Source organism: Osmia bicornis, chromosome 3, assembly GCF_907164935.1.
Source record: "Osmia bicornis bicornis chromosome 3, iOsmBic2.1, whole genome shotgun sequence".
Taxonomy (NCBI): domain Eukaryota; kingdom Metazoa; phylum Arthropoda; class Insecta; order Hymenoptera; family Megachilidae; genus Osmia; species Osmia bicornis.
In genome coordinates, this window is record NC_060218.1 from 11,986,797 (window position 1) to 12,003,378 (window position 16,582).

The window sequence follows — 16,582 nt, forward strand, 5'->3', positions numbered from 1 at the left end:
CTCTGCCAGGAGTGACGTGCGGGCCGACCACTCTCTTGGGAAAATTATGTAGAAAATATTTAAAAATATATTAATCAAAGATGCAAAAAATACTAAGACGACCAAAGCTGCGACTGAGGACCAGGATAAGGAACCGCAACCGGGAACGAGCGGGGAGCCATCCTACTTCCTAAAACCGGCTGTGGTGTTAAGGAGACTGACGCGCTCTGCAGGACCGAGTAGGCAGCCGTCGACGGAGGACTTCGATGAGGAGTTTGATTCGAAGTCCATCTCTTCGGATATGGAAAAGGAAGGGCAAGACGATAAAGTCCGGCGATTACGTTCAATTGGCTGAAGCAAAAAGGCAACTTGTGGGGGCGAAACAGTTGGAGTTTTCCAATAGGCAGAGGAAGATTTTCGGGTCCGAGGAACCACCTGCCCCCTCCCGTGGCAGTCTGGCATCTCCAGGCATCTGGAGGCCGTTGTCACGGAGTTTGCCGTGGCCCCGACCTCTGCGGAAGCAGGTCGGGGAGCAGGAAGGAGAACTCGCCATGGTGCAGGAGTCGCTCTTCCGAGAGAGGCAGGAATCCCAGCGACTCCGGAACCTCCTCATGCAATAGAAAAGGCAGCTGGAGGAGCTGGAGAAGATGACGGAGTCCACCACGTCTGGGAGTGGGGGACAAGTGGCAGGAGGAGGAAGCGGAAGTAGCGGGGCAATGGAGGAGGAGGTCCCCTCCCTTCCGAGGCCTACGCAAGTGGCCCCAACGAGGGAGGAGAACCCCCCTCTTCCGGCTACCCCGAAGAGGAGAGAAGTGGTGGGGACAGTTACGAGGTCCCCGGGGTATGACAGCCCACCCCTGCCGCCGACCCCAGGAAAGAGTAGCCGGTGATCACCGAGTTGATCATTTCCCGAACGGTGGAGAAAAAGATCCAGGCCCTGAAGGAGAAGTGTCCTGGGAGAGGGGGCGGTGGCTGCTCCCTCCTCTTCTCCGCCTCCCCCGCCGATGGAACTGCAGCAGGAGGCGCGGAAAAGTGCGGCGGTGACGTTGACTGCCCCCAAGGAGTGGAGGTCAGAGGCCATTATGGAGGCGATGTTGCGGGACTGGGAGCACATCAAGTTGGAAGAGGTAGGCATCGAGGCGATGATGCCCAGACGTGTGGTGACCGGGGCTCTTGTGCTAGAAATGCCCGACCCGGATATGGCATTGAAGGCCGATGCTAGTTAGGCCGATTACCACAAAAATTCTAATGCTCTCGGTCGATAACGAACGAGAGCGCCGTTAGCGACTTCACCAACATTTTAAAGATTAACAGTCGCAGCGGCGACTAGAGCGCCGCGATTACCGATTCCCATGTGGAACTGCCGAATCCGAATTATTAGTGTGAAAGCAATCAAGGCGATAACAGCGACCAAATATCCAAACCAATTATAACCAGTTCATCTTTAGTAAAGTTCAGTATAAGTGAACAGTTTTGTTTCAATCAACAAATAAATTGACGAATGGTAAATTATACGCACGACGAGTAATATCTTTATTAAATACACGAATTACAAGTGAAAGTGTTTTTAAATTCCTCCTCGAAGTTCCAAATCAGTGATAAGAATTTATCCTTGCCTTTCCACTACCACTTCAAACAAATTTTCCACTCAATCGCCTACATAAAATTGGTCCTTCGAGCCGGATTGGGATCGAGGAAAATCAACCAGGTACTCGTCCACCTACAATTCGAAAATTAAACCGTTAACGGCCATGAGCACTCTCGAAGAACTACTGCATAAGCAAATGCAAACCATGCGCTCAATTGACCGAGCGCTCACCAATTTCAAGAAGCTGGGGCAAACCAAGATGACCGCAGCAACAACCCAAAACCGGATGACCATGCTGAAAGAAGCGTATCAACAAAGTCAAGATCTGGACTCAAGGATCACCGCCTGTATCGATCAAAAGACGAGGTCCAGCCTACCGTACTTCGTTGAGAATCATTTTATCCAGGCCGAGGAGCGGTATCAGGAAGCAATGGACTTCATGGCGGAAATGCTAGCCCAGGTCACACCTACAACCGAGCCATCAGCAAACGTAAGTTTTTCAAATTCAGTGACGTCACGACAAACGGCTCACTTACCAAAGATACAATTGCCGTCCTTCGATGGAAAGTTCACGGAGTGGGAAAGTTACCGTGACCGTTTCACCTCCATGGTGATCAACAATGCTTCCTTAACGAACGTTGAACGTCTCCATTTTTTGTGCTCCTCGCTAGCGGGCGAAGCGAGCGAAGCCGTTAGTCACCTACCTGTAACCGAAAACAATTTTGAAGTCGCGTGGAAAATAATAACAACGCGCTACGATAACAAACGTCGGTTAATATCAACCCATTTGAATACCTTGTTTTCGTTACCATCTGTTTCGTCCGAAACACCGCATGATTTGAAAATGTTACGTGACAAAATAAACGTTTCGCTTCAAATGCTCCGAAATTTAAACCGCCCGGTTGATAATTGGAGTGACGTAATTGTTTTTCTCGGAGCTCAAAAATTAGATCGCGCGTCGCGAAAAGCATGGGAATTCACTCTCAGCGATAATACCGAATTTCCCACCTACGACGAATTCGATGCGTTTTTGCTTAAGAGAATTCGCGCTTTAGAAAGTCTACCGGAAACCAAACGCGACAAACAAAGCGAAGCGGAAAAATATAAATCGATCAAACCAAAAAATATATCTGCGCATTCCACGACTTCGACCAAAATAATCTGCCCCGTCTGTCGGCAAAATCATTTAATATATCAATGTCCGTCATTTCTTTCAAAAACAAAATCTGATCGCTTCAATTTTATTAAGCAACAGAAACGGTGCGTAAATTGTTTTTCAATCAAGCATGCTGCCGCACATTGTAAGAGCCCTCATCTTTGTAAAGAATGCAACCAACGGCATAACACATTATTACATTTTTCGACCGCCAAGGACGTTGCACCGCCAATACCGCAGACGAGCTCCGCTACTTCCGAAACCGAAATCGAGATAAGTACAAATGTCGCTTCTGGTACGCTTACTAATGCAAGTATTCTTCTCTCGACAGCACGCGTCCGAGTACATTCTAGCCAGGGCCGATGCATCAGTGCTCGAGCGTTGCTTGACCAAGGCTCAGCCGCTACACTCATAACGGATCATTTAGCTCAGTCGCTCCGTCTTGATCGCACTAGGCAGCACACACGCATTACCGGAATCGGTGAAAACCATTCTCATGCTACTCAAGTGGCTGCTATTATTATCACGCCGGCTGAATCGAATGAACCTGCATATTCGACCACCGCTATTATAATGAAATCGTTAACCAGGTATGTACCCGCGCGAACCCATGCACAAGCTAATTGGTCTCACCTTGCAGATTTGAACCTTGCGGACAAGGAACCGATGAGCTCGGACCCAATTGATATCATCATTGGAGCGGATCTTTATGGCCAACTTTTATTGCAAGGGGTGAGAAAGGGCCCTGCGTGTAATCCTGTCGCTCAAAATACCACGATAGGATGGATACTCTCAGGTCCGATCCAATGCCAATCCTCGTCTTCCACAGTCGGAATTCACCACCTTTCAATCCTCGAAAACCTCGACCAGGATCTACGCCGGTTCTGGGAACTTGAGGACGTTTTCACTCCTACGATCCTGACTCCTGAAAATAAGAATTGCGAATCACACTTCCAATCCACGCATTACCGCGCACCAAATGGACGCTATATCGTTCGACTACCATTTAAAACCAAACCTCCCATTCCGTTAGGAGAATCACGATCCGGAGCATTAAAAAGTCTTCATTCATTAGAGAATCGTCTTCGTCGCGACTCATCCAAAGCAGATGAGTATAAAACCTTCCTTGCAGAGTACCAAGCTCTCGGACACATGAAAAAAGTCAATTCTCTTCCACCAAATACTCGAAATTGTTATTATATACCGCATCACGCTGTTATTCGTGAAAGTAGCGCCACAACTCGCCTTCGCGTTGTTTTTAATGCATCACGCAAAACGTCTAACGGGACGTCACTTAACGATCATCTTTTCACCGGGCCGAAACTCCAACAAGATCTGGTATCCATATTAATTCGATGGCGTCAATTCCAATTTGTTTATACGGCGGATGTTGCAAAAATGTATCGCCAGATACTAGTCGATCCTCAAGACCTCGATTACCAAAGAATTCTTTGGCGCGATTCTCCACATGGGGCCGTTGAGGAATATCAACTCCTCACAGTCACTTATGGGACTGCTCCAGCTCCGTATCTTGCCTTGCGAGTTTTGCAACAGCTCGTCGAGGATGAGGGATCGAGTTTTCCCGACGCAATTTCAATAATCCGGGACCAAGCCTATGTTGATGATTTTCTTTTTGGTGGCGATAGCCTCGAATCAGTTCGCCAATTGCGAAACCAAATTAAAACGCTTCTCGCCAAAGGTGGCTTCTCGTTACGAAAGTGGGCCAGCAATGACCCAGCCTTGCTCACTGATATGAATCCAGAGGATCACGGCCTCGCAACCAGCAAATCCTTGCAAGTTCATGAAATAATTTCGGTCCTTGGAATAATTTGGAATCCCGCTTTGGATCAATTTCGTTTTAAAGTTTCAAACCAAATCCTTACAATCAACCCAGCCAACACTAAACGAACAGTCCTGTCAACGATAGCGAAACTGTACGACCCTTTAGGGTGGATCTCTCCAGTCATCATTGTAGCAAAAATTTATATCCAGAAACTCTGGTCACTTCGTTGCGATTGGGATGATATTCTTCCAGCTGCCATTCTCACTGAATGGCAGAAATTTTGTATTCAGCTTCCCGAATTGGAAAAACTATCCATACCGCGAAAAATCGCTCCAAGAACTATTCGAACGCAGAGCCTGCATGGGTTCTCAGATGCCTCAACCAAAGCTTACGCCGCGATAGTTTATTCACGAAGTATCCTGTCTGATGGTACCGTTACTGTCTCTCTATTAATAGCCAAAACGCGGGTCGCTCCACTTAAAACGATTAGTATTCCTCGATTGGAGTTGTGCGCCGCACTTCTTCTCGCCCAACTTTTAAAATTTGTATCCACCGCACTAAAAGAGCAATCGATCGAATGTCATTGTTGGACGGATTCTCGCGTAACTCTCGCATGGCTGAATCAATCAGCCACTCGATGGAAACCGTTCGTGGCAAACCGCGTTGCAAAGGTACAAAATCTTGTGTCACATGCGCAATGGCATTACGTGCCCACCAATGAAAATCCAGCCGATTGCGCTTCGCGGGGAATGCCAATCCAAAAATTAAAAGATTACCTGTTATGGTGGTCTGGTCCGCAATGGCTAAAAACGTCCTCGTGGCCCACCGACAGGAACTTATCGTCTCCAAACACGTCGCTTGAAGAAAAACAGTCGAGCCTCCAGAGCATGGCTACCTGTGTTGATCAATGGGAATTAACATTTCGATATTCTTCATGGTCGAAACTATTGCGAGTAACGGCATACTTACTTCGCTTCATCCAAACCCTTCGCGTAAGAATTAAAAGTCAACCTGACCAAAACCTTCCCACGAGATGTATTAAGGCATCTGCTTCATCAATAATTCTGACTCCAAATTTAGTTAAGCAAGCCAAATTGTACTGGTTAAAAAAGTTGCAACAAGAGGCCTTTCCAGAGGAGAGGAGAGCCTTAAGGTCATCCAAACCAATCCCAAAAACAAGTCCTCTCCTCTCATTAACTCCGTACTTAGATTCGGAAGGGTTAATTCGAGCACGGGGACGGCTAGCAAACTCCCAACTAGAAAAAAATGCAAAGACACCGATCATTCTTCGATCACATCCACTCCTAACCTTATTAATTGAGAGCACACACCGCAATTTGTTACACGCAGGTCCGAAACTCACGCTTGCACACTTACGCAACGAATACTGGATTATTCGAGCACGCGCTACAATCCGCAGTGTTTTATATAAATGCGTGGCGTGCACTCGGGAAAAAGCTGTAGTGCCGTCCGAGCTCATGGGAAACTTGCCCGTCTCTCGAGTCACCAAGGTAGAACGACCATTTATTAACACCGGGGTCGATTATGCAGGCCCAATTCAGGTCCGAACAACATCCGGTCGCGGTCACAAAGCTCACAAAGCTTACATCGCGGTTTTTGTTTGCTTGACAATTAAAGCAATCCACATTGAGCTCGTCAGCGATTATAGCTCCGCAGCGTTCATGGCCGCCTATCAACGATTTGTGTCTCGCCGCGGCCTTCCGAAAACAATGTATTCTGACAACGGAACCACATTTCAAGGCGCGAATCGTGAGTTAACCGCTGCTTTTCGCTCGGCAACTAAAAACCCCGATTTTGGCAACCAATTAGCAACCGACGGAGTTGAATGGCATTTCTTGCCCCCGAACGCTCCCCATTTCGGCGGATTATGGGAAGCAGCAGTGAAAAGCGTAAAACACCATCTCAAACGCACTATTGGCTCGCATACTTTAACGTTTGAAGAAATGCTAACCTTATTATGCCGAGTAGAAGCATGTCTTAACTCACGACCGCTCGGTGCCGAATCCGATTGTCTCGACGATTACAACACGTTGACACCGGGACATTTCTTAATCGGAACCGCTTTACTAGCGTCACCAGAACCGACCGTATTTGATGTCCGGGACAATAGATTATCGCGCTGGCAACTTGTACAAAAAATCACCGAAACATTCTGGAAAGCGTGGCGCAACGACTATCTACACACCTTACACCAACGACCGAAATGGAAAACTACGCAAAATCTTACCAAAGTAGGTCAGCTTGTCCTGCTTCGTAGTCAGAACCTTCCACCAAGTCGATGGGAACTCGGACGAATTACTGCGTGTCATCCAGGAGACGATGGCCTCGTCCGAGTCGTCACACTAAAAACAGCGAATTCCGAATATAAACGTCCCATCTCCAAACTATGTTTCCTTCCGATCGCGATCAACGCCGAAGTCACAGAATCTACGACGCCAAATAGTAATGCGTAGTTATATTTTCACGATACCACGATTAATATCAGTTAATGTATATCCGAGCGAATTCTTAAATTGTAATCACATAATTATTTAAACTTACCTTTATCGCCGACACCATAATCATTGTTAAGGTTCCACATTCCAATCACGAGTAATTTCCAATCACGTTCACTATATTGCATCACTCTTGTTGAATGAATTCATTCAACGGGGGGCGGCGTGTTCACGGATGCGTCGCGAAATTACCACAAAAATTCTAATGCTCTCGGTCGATAACGAACGAGAGCGCCGTTAGCGACTTCACCAACATTTTAAAGATTAACAGTCGCAGCGGCGACTAGAGCGCCGCGATTACCGATTCCCATGTGGAACTGCCGAATCCGAATTATTAGTGTGAAAGCAATCAAGGCGATAACAGCGACCAAATATCCAAACCAATTATAACCAGTTCATCTTTAGTAAAGTTCAGTATAAGTGAACAGTTTTGTTTCAATCAACAAATAAATTGACGAATGGTAAATTATACGCACGACGAGTAATATCTTTATTAAATACACGAATTACAAGTGAAAGTGTTTTTAAATTCCTCCTCGAAGTTCCAAATCAGTGATAAGAATTTATCCTTGCCTTTCCACTACCACTTCAAACAAATTTTCCACTCAATCGCCTACACTAAGGTTAAAGGAGGTCCTGAAGAACACCGAGGTACGGGTCGGTCATCCCACAAAGAGGGGCGAAGTTAAGGTATCCGACCTGGACCCGTCTGTGACAGCGACGGAGGTCACGGCGGCTTTGGCCGCGGCTGGAAGATGCCCTCAGGGGGAGCATTTGGGCGCAATACCCCCTGGAGGCAATCCACAGGATCGTGGAGAAGAGGAGGTTAAAAGTTGGGTGGGTAGCGGCGAAAGTCGACTTCTTTCCGGTTCGCCCTCTACGCTGGTTCCGGTGCCTAGAACCCGGACATGTTGGCATCGGCTGCAGCGGGGAAGAGAGATAATCTCGCTGCTACAACTGCGGTAATGCGGGCCGGTGCCAGGCCGCTACCCCCAAGGGATTTGGGGAGGCCAGCAGGACACCGGTTGGAAGGGAGCGGCTGCCTCCCTCCCGGGAATAGGAAACAGGGGTCCCTTGAACGGAGAGGCACCCTCACCGAGGGAGAGGCGGCTGCCCCCGCGAGCGGGGCAGCTGCGAAAAGGAAGGAGGCTGTGGCGCCACCGTCGAAACCGACGGTGAAGAAAAAGAAGTAGGCGCCGCAGCTAAAGAAGAGCGAATGGCGGGGGGCTAAGGCGGGCGCTACCGCCTTCCCCCACAACGTGGGATCGCCGTCCGGACCTGCAGGCCCAGAGAAGCCGGTACCGGCATGCGGCGGTCCCTAGTACCAGTAGGATGTTCTGATGAGAACGCCATAGTGCGAGGACGTGGAGTGGCTCTGGTGTGTTTAGCTCGCGATCACGATAAGGCTTCATTACATGAGACCGACGAAGGTCGTAAATATTCGTTATTACGATCAAGGAGTGCTCTCACGATTTGTTACAATGATGGGAAGGTTAAATTTAATCTGATGTCTGATGGAAAACTAGAAGTGAGTCGTCTGAAACTCTGGATAAGAAAGATTCGCTTGTTGTCCACGAAGAGCCCTTTGAGGGGGTACGTTGACTGTGTAGGAGTTGACTAGGAAGAGCCAATCGGCACTGACCTAAAAGGATGACCGGCGCCGATTGACAACACGGTAGGATGAATGGTCGCGCGACAACGTCTCGTTTTGAAAAGTCAAGTGTACCTTCGTCTGCGGTGGACACGGGGGCTGCTCGCACCTAGCATGTCCCTGGTGGGCCGGGAGTGAGAACTATCGACAACCTGAAGGTAGTACATGGGTATGATTGCCAATACTTGAGTGAATTATTGCCGGGCCATGCACCGCAGGAAACCCCTGTTGGTGCCGGTATGCTAACTTGAGGCTTTCAACGGGGCCTGTTGGTTGTAATATAGGAATTGGGAAGATTGTTAGGAAAGACCGTAAAGTTTGTCGAGGGCTGTGCGTACAATGGATGCGTTTCTTTGGGACTGGAGATTTCTTCAGTATAAGTCGTTTTAGTAGACGTTTGACATTCTCCAGATTCGAATAATTGCCTTTTCGTGTTTAATTGCTACTCTGGCCTGCTTAAGGAGGGTTCCTGTATATTGATGGAACATCTAATTTGGTAAATGTTTATTCTCGAGGACATGAGTCCGAGTTTTTCTTGGTCAATACAATAAATGATTGTTGGGATGGCTGTTTTGACCTGAGCTGGTCGTGCACAGCGGAACATGGTGTGTTCATCAGAGGTCTCAGGGCCCTTCCCACTGCGTCATGAGGTGGACCGCCGTGGAGTTTTAGTCGGTAAGAATCCAACACTACCACCGCCCCGCACAGGGCGGAGGTGTCTTATTCAAGATTTCCCCATGTAAAAAAAAAACAAAAAAAATAAAAAAGGCACAGCAATGTTCCGGTCGCCTCAAGGCGGCCGGCCTCGCGAGTCAGATATTATAGTTGGGTTTTGCAGTTCACCCGTTGTAAATATTGTAAATGTTACAACAGAACAGTTTGTTACGGATGCACTTCATAATGAAAGGGGTCATATAAATGCATGATGCATACTGTGAGAAAGCATTGCATAGTAACATTGTAATTTATAATTATTACGTATACAAATAGTATGTAATACTATAAAATTAATATTTGATTACTGTATTTAGTGGTAATGGGCCACTAAGTGTGATTGGTTTTCTGTAAATATGTACCTAGAACATAAAGAACAAGCCGGGGGTATTCTAAACTAAAATATTAGAAGCGATACCTACTGGTTTTCTTTTATGACATCCCTGTTTAATGGTCTTTGTCCTTCAGTCATTGTATTGCGGACAAAGTTCTTCCACATAGCCGGGCTGATACTGTCCATAGCCTTCTGCGATGAATTCTCTACGTCCGATATATGGTAATATACGACGTATCAGTATTTTTGAGATAGAGGTTTAATATGCGCCAAAACTTACGGATATGCCTCCAGACTTTTAATTTTTGTTCGTTGATTAATTTGTTCATGATATTTGTTTTTATACTCGAACAGGGTGGACGTGATGATGCAACTTTTTATATGCTGTATTCGAATATTAGGATGCTTTTTCTTAATAGACGTTGATTGTGATCTACTTTAAAACAGACTCAGCAATCTGAAAAGTAAAATTTTTGGACTAAAATTTTACAAACATATGGCAGTCAAAAAATAATTAAAAGTATGAAATTAAAGTCCTCTCAATTTTTTATTTTTTTTGATTTGTTTTTCTTCGGCGAAGATACTCATGTCGACGGTTGCATCGCAACTGTTTTATAATCGACTTCGTAAAAGGAGCTTATTCAATTAGATCAGTATACAGGGTGTTTCGTTTAAAACAGGCTGTCACGTCTGGGAAAATTTTACAAATTTGTCCCCTCACGTTCCCTTATCAAGCCTTCGGGTTATAGGAGTCTCCTCATGTAAGGGACGTGGGAAGGGCGAATTACTGCTTCATCTTTTTCAATTTTCTCCTCGACTCTGTGTTTTCTCATCAAGCCTTCGGGTTATAAGAGACTTCTTCATGTGGGAAAAGCACAAGGAAGAGTTTGAGTTTATAATTATTCTATTTTGTCTTTTCTATCCTTTATTCTCTTTACATTTCTTAATTCTTTTCTTTAATTATTACCCCTCCTTGAAACTATCGTCGTGCTCAACTGTGTAGCAACAGATTTCGAAATAGACAAAAACTCGGATTCGACCGAGGAGAGGTATCCTAAACAGCGTTCGCTGCGCAGTTAGCCAGTGCTTCGCACTATAGGGATCTCCTCAGGTTAACTGCGCAAAAGCTTAAAGATCAACTTATCTTTTAGATTTTCAATCGATACTCTCCTCTTTTCCACGCATAGGCGCCAGTCAGTCCCAAACCCGATCGTATGTGCGAATTGAGTGTTGGAATGAAAGTATGAAATAGCATAAAATTCAAATATTCGAATGGGTGCAAAGGGCGAGGAATGAGAACCCTCACCCGCGAACGTTAGCAATATTCGAGAACTGTTTAGAGACGAAGGGTCACACAGACTAATAAAAGTCTTTGTATTGAATTCTAAGAATTACCCGAAACTAAGCCCCAACGGTACGATTTTGAACAGAAAGAACGTTCTCGAACAAAGTTCGCTGCGAATACAGGAATGAATATTCGAATGTCGAACAATTGAATACTGCTGAAATTATCAGTATGCTATTAGGATTTTTAACGAATAACTTGCGCTACCACCGCAATTCGTATTGTTGATCGATTTCTTTGTGAACAAAATAATTACGACGCCGCCAATTGTTAATCAACGAATGTCGTGATCACCGATCAATTATCTATATACATAATAGAATGATGGATATAATTCATGTTCATAGGTATTTGCATTTTTATTGTTTAGCAATTCTGATTTAAATATTTGTTAATATTCGCATCATTATATCTGATATTGAAACCGTAAGCGAGAATGGAATATTCCAGAAAAACTCTACGGCGTAGAAGCACCGTAAAGCCGTAAGACAGAGATGGAACACCAAGAGAGAGAGAGAGCATGATCTAGAGGATTTCGTCTGGCACGCGCCCCTAACCAATAGCGACGCACGTGACGCTACCGTCACACACTATGATTTGTTGAGATGTCCCCACGCAGGACATCGTCCTCGCGACGGGCCCTTCCGGCCAGGATCGCGATCGATTCTGATCACTCTTCGTCGAACAATTGAGTAAGTCGTGACGGGAGTCCGTGCGTCTAGAGATAGAGTTGTAATTTGTACTTTCACGTGATTTAGCTGCGCGGCAAGTCCTATCCGTAGGCAGAGTGCCGCGAGGGTGAAATTCGGAAATACGTTACAAAGACTCAGTGACGCGCACGTAAAGCCATTTTCACACTATTAAAATTTCTATCTTTTCTCTTTCTTTTAATCCGTTTGATCGCGCATTTTTCGTATTAAATTCACTCGCGTTTATAATTATTCCATTTTCTAAAAATCGTAATCGTCTTGTGATCGTCTTAGTTAGATTTTTATTCGCAATAAAGGGCAATCGGGCGCGCGGCAAGTGTTAGTGCGACAGGTTCCTCATCTTCTCTCTAGGTGTTCCAGATTCAACAGCGATTATTCAGCGATCCCATAGCGATTTATTTATCGTATATTATATTCTACAGTTCCACGGTAAGCCTGTTTATTACTAATTCGTCGAGCACGGCATTATTATCGATATTACAACAAGGCAAAACGGGCGATCTATTAAGCCTATGGGTTATAAGAATCTCTTCATTTTAGATCGTCTCGTTTCTCATACTCAGGTACCGATAAATATATATAATTTTCCGTATTTTCCGAATCGCGGTTTTCCTGAAACGATTGTCTCGATTACGAGGTATAATCGAGGGACGACTTGTAAAGCCTTCGGGTTATAAGAGTCTCTTCATTCAAGTCGTACCCTCGCGGATTGAATCCGCTATTTTTCCCAATTTCTAATTTGTCGAGATAGTCGTTTGATAATAAAATATACAATTTTATACACGTTTTACAGTTTATAAAAAGCGATCTCAATTCGAATCAAAGGCTGTTTATATATATCTTACACGATTTTCCGGTCAAACAGTAGTCATTATTATACAATAGGTTAAGCATCTTTACCCTTGTGAACTATAACTGTTTATATTCAAATTCAGTTATTTATCAAATCATATCTATCAGTATTATTTCAGTAATCAGTTTTCTTTGTTAGCTGCAATAGTTTCTTTGAATTATATTTTTATTTGTTGCACACTATCCAGTTTACTTTATTTCTTCGAATTATAACACCTATTCTTACTTCAAATCCACGCACGCCAACACAACGTTTCAAGGAGGGACCCGTACGGGACCTAGAACACTTATGAACCCAACGGAAATAAATATCTAATTTTCCGTCTTTTAAAATTGTTCTGATCGTAGAGGACGTTAACGCGTCATACGCGGTCAGAGCTGGTGGCAGCGAGACCTTTCTCATCGCACTAATTAATCAAATCAAGAAAAATTAACAACTGAAATCTTTTCTTTTTCTTTTCTTTTATCTTTTACGTTTCGCGCTCGCCTCGCGCGTCGCGCAACGTAACAAGGCCACCTGAATATCTCCTCTATCTCTGAAAATACAAACAATGTTTCTGATGTAATCTAAATGGTTTCAAAAGACGCATCAAATGGAAAAATCGTTTTTTATAAATTATAATTTTTTAATCGTTTTTTCTAGGTCACTCGTGTTTTTTACTTATATACACACATTTTTTGTTGTTGTATAGTATAGCAAACATTTTTGTGGATTCATCCATATTTAATAGTACGACCTTGAAATGACCGTGGATTCTAAAATTTGCTAATTAATGCAGAACTTACTTTCAGCGACATATCAAATTTCAACGGTAACAGACATTCGACCATGAACTTGAAATTGTAAATAAACACATTCTATCATTCCTCTGTGTATTCAAGAGTTTGCTTACTGCTAGATTTCTCAGTGTATCGACAAGCGATCCATAATGCGTTATTCAGAACAGGAGAAAACTCAAATGGTTTTAATTTACGGTGAAGCCCGGGAGTGTCTAAGAGAAGCAATACGAATTTACAAAGACAGATTTCCAGAACGTGCATGTCGATCACGTTCTGTTTACACAAATATTGTTAAAACATTTTGTGAGACTGGTAGTGTCAATAGAGACAGCCGTGTCAGACGTAAGACTGTTACGCATGAAACAAATGTGAACCATATCATTGCGAAAGTTAATCAAAACCCGCATGTTAGTATAAGGCAACTTGGCCGTGAAACCAATATTAGTGTAACAAGCGTATTCCGGATACTTCATTCACAAAAATTTCATCCTTTCCATTTATCTCTTCACCAAGAGCTCCATGGAAGAGACTTTGAAAACCGCATACACTTTTCTCAATGGGGTATACGGAAATATGAAAGTGATGAAATGTTTTTCCAAACAGTATTGTTTACGGATGAAGCATCCTTTACAAATCATGGTCAGGTGAACCTCAGGAATATGCATTATTGGTCGGTTGAAAATCCACGATGGTTTAGACAACTCGATAAGTAGAGACCATGGAACTTAAATGTCTGGTGTGGTATTCTAAATAATAGGATAATTGGACCGTATTTTATCAACGGTACGCAAACTGGACTGAAGTATGCTGAATTTTTAAAACATATTCTACCAGGTTTATTAGAAGATGTACCACTTAGGGACCGCCCAATACTGTGGTATCAACATGATGGGTGTCCAGCACACTTTTCCAATATTGCAACACGTGTACTTAACAAAAAATTCCCAAATCGTTGGATTGGACGCAATGGACCCGTTTCATGGCCGGCTCGTTCATCCGATCTCACCCCGCTTGATTTTTTCTTATGGGTAACATTAAAGGGTAAGGTTTATGAAGAGCAGCCCACAACGCCAGAAAATATGAAGGAACGAATAATTGCTGTATGTGCTGATATGAAACCTGAAATCATCAAAAGAGCTGTGCATTCTGTCGTTTTTCGCCTCACGAAATGTATCACAACGGAAGGACATCATTACGAACATTTTTAGCAGTAATAAATGTGTTTATTTACAAGTTCAAGTTCATGGTCGAATTTCTGTTACCGTTGAAATTTAATATGTCGCTGAAAGTAAGTTCCGCATTAATTAGCAAATTTTAGAGTCCACGGTCATTTCAAGATCGTATTATTAAACATGGATGAATGTACAAAAATGTTTGCTATGACATACAACAACAAAAATGTGTGTATATAAGTAAAAAACACGAGTGACCTTGAAAAAACGATTAAAAAATTATAATTTATAAAAAACGATTCTTGCATCCGATTCATCTTTTGAAACCATTTAGATTACGTCAGAAACATTTTTTGTATTTTCAGATATAGAGGAGATATTCAGGTGGCCAGTTTTACACGAAACACCCTGGATATATTTTTCTGTTTGTTTAGCAATTACTCCGAGATGGATGGATCAATCGGAACGAAATTTTTTGCATCTTGTAAATGTTGTGCCCTCAGGCGATTTTTAGGGATTTTGGGTTCTGGAGCGGTTGAAGAATTTGTATTCACCGATGTCCGAGTAACAGTCGAGTGTTTATTGCCAAAACGAACTTCTTACAATCTGCTCTTTTACAATTGTTCGTTCTTTTATATCGTATCGCGTTGCGTGTGGATGACCAAAAAAGGTCGTGCTGCCCGGCGCGTGCTCTGCTAGCTTGCAGAGTTTCGCTATCGGTATGTACTGCTGATTCGGACATTCTTTAGCCGGGCGATGGTCGTACGATGACCCTTATGCTCGTTGCCGGGCACAACATCCCTCCCCCCGTGGAAGGTGTGCGCTTACACTTATTCGACTTACAATTACTTACTTATCACTTATCGTATATATGGTTTCTCCTATAATAGGTAACCGTGTTTATTAATATGTCGCTTTAACGTGTTGTTAATATTTATAATGTTCGCTTCTGATCCGATTTATTGCGTTTCGCTGTGACGACAATTTGTGATTCGATGAGGGACGGATCTGGGGTTTCTTCTGTTGTTTTTATTTGCGAATTGTTAGTTTGTTGGTTTTTACCATTACATTTCACTTTAGGAGCGTATTTATAAAAAATTACTATACTTGCGATAATTACAATTATTCCGCTTATTGAAAGCGATGAAATGAGGCTATAATGGTATTCCACAGGTATAATGTTATTATTTGCACTGAGGTCGGCTTTTACATTTAATAGACTTTTACTAATCGCACGCAATTCTTCGGGGTGTTTAATAATTTTTCGTAGTTTATATTGTTGGACGTGTTGGAGGTGTGCTATGTCTAATACTTTAGGTAGGCCGGGTACTGTTAAATTATAAGTAGGTAAATAGCTTATAGTTTTTTCTGATTTATAAATTTTTCCTGTTTCTATTGTAAATTCAGTCGTGGAAATCGTACATTTTGCTTTGATCGCTATAATACCAGAGTCTTGTAATTGAATTATCTGAGTGGTGTGCTGCTCGCACGTGATAACTAACTGAATCGGTTTTGGAGTTACATAAATCCATGTGCCGGGGTGGTGCAGTTCGATTAGGATTGTTTGATTTAAGGTTATGAATCTAATGTTGCAATTTTTTGGGTGCTGAACTACTTTTGTGAACATTTGTACTTCGCATGGGCCTTGCGGGATGGCCTTGAAAACGGGATGGTACATTTTGCATAAGTAATCGTTGTTTAACCTTTTACATTTGTCTAAATCTTTGTCGCTAATTCGTATGAAATCTAGACTCGATATATCCACTGCTATGTAAGTGTTTGAGAATCCGCTCAGCCATGATGGCGCTCACGGTCGATCGATTTATCGATCGGGAGTTGCCCATCTAGGTAACGCGTGAGGAGGGGTCTTCTCGCCGGCTCGCGCGCAACGCCGCCATTATCATTGATCACCGATCAAAGTAAGCACCACGTGCTCGTGAATTCTCAAGTTTGTTCAAGTGCGAATCATCAAGACACGATCAAGACCGCTCAAACGACCCAA

The 16,582-nt window shown here is 43.6% G+C and overlaps 2 long non-coding RNA genes across 2 annotated transcripts; both read right to left on the bottom strand.

Annotated features, from left to right (window-relative positions):
- Positions 1-1,632: 1,632 nt before the first annotated feature.
- On the bottom strand, positions 1,633-2,257 carry LOC123987664. The gene is made up of 4 exons (XR_006829276.1): positions 2,104-2,257; positions 1,945-2,034; positions 1,799-1,862; positions 1,633-1,699 (listed from the first exon to the last, which is right to left on the bottom strand). It is a non-coding gene; the product is annotated as an uncharacterized LOC123987664 (long non-coding RNA).
- Positions 2,258-3,364: 1,107 nt separating this feature from the next.
- LOC123987665 lies at positions 3,365-5,757 on the bottom strand. Its single transcript, XR_006829277.1, has 3 exons — positions 5,476-5,757; positions 5,283-5,401; positions 3,365-3,648 (listed from the first exon to the last, which is right to left on the bottom strand). It is a non-coding gene; the product is annotated as an uncharacterized LOC123987665 (long non-coding RNA).
- Between the last annotated feature and the right edge of the window lie 10,825 nt (positions 5,758-16,582).